Consider the following 403-nt stretch of genomic DNA (forward strand, 5'->3'; position numbering starts at 1 on the left):
GCTCTGCAGTCTTAAAGCGGCCGCGGAGAAGTGGAGGCGAACGGGAGGCAGGACCGGCGAGAGCGCAGCCACCACACACTCACGCACAGTCATCAGGGTGCATTTCTGAGAGGCTTAAATAATCATTTCAGCAGCCTATTATTTTTAGTTATCTGCTCGCCGGCTGCACATAAGACATGGCCAGGGGTGACTGTTCCAGAAGGTTGTCAGCTAAGCAGATGAGACCATGAAATGCTAGCAGTTTAAAAAAAAAAAAATGTGCAGCTGGATTCAGATTTCCTATTTACTGTCTTAAAAGCCCAGTTCATTTGCCTGGAGGGAATGATGCTTCCAAATCCTTGCTGCCACTATAAAGATCTCTATGGTCTCACCGGCTAATTTTTAATTATGTCAAATACACTGT

This window comes from Myotis brandtii, unplaced genomic scaffold (assembly GCF_000412655.1).
Source record: "Myotis brandtii unplaced genomic scaffold, ASM41265v1 scaffold923, whole genome shotgun sequence".
NCBI classification, from domain to species: domain Eukaryota; kingdom Metazoa; phylum Chordata; class Mammalia; order Chiroptera; family Vespertilionidae; genus Myotis; species Myotis brandtii.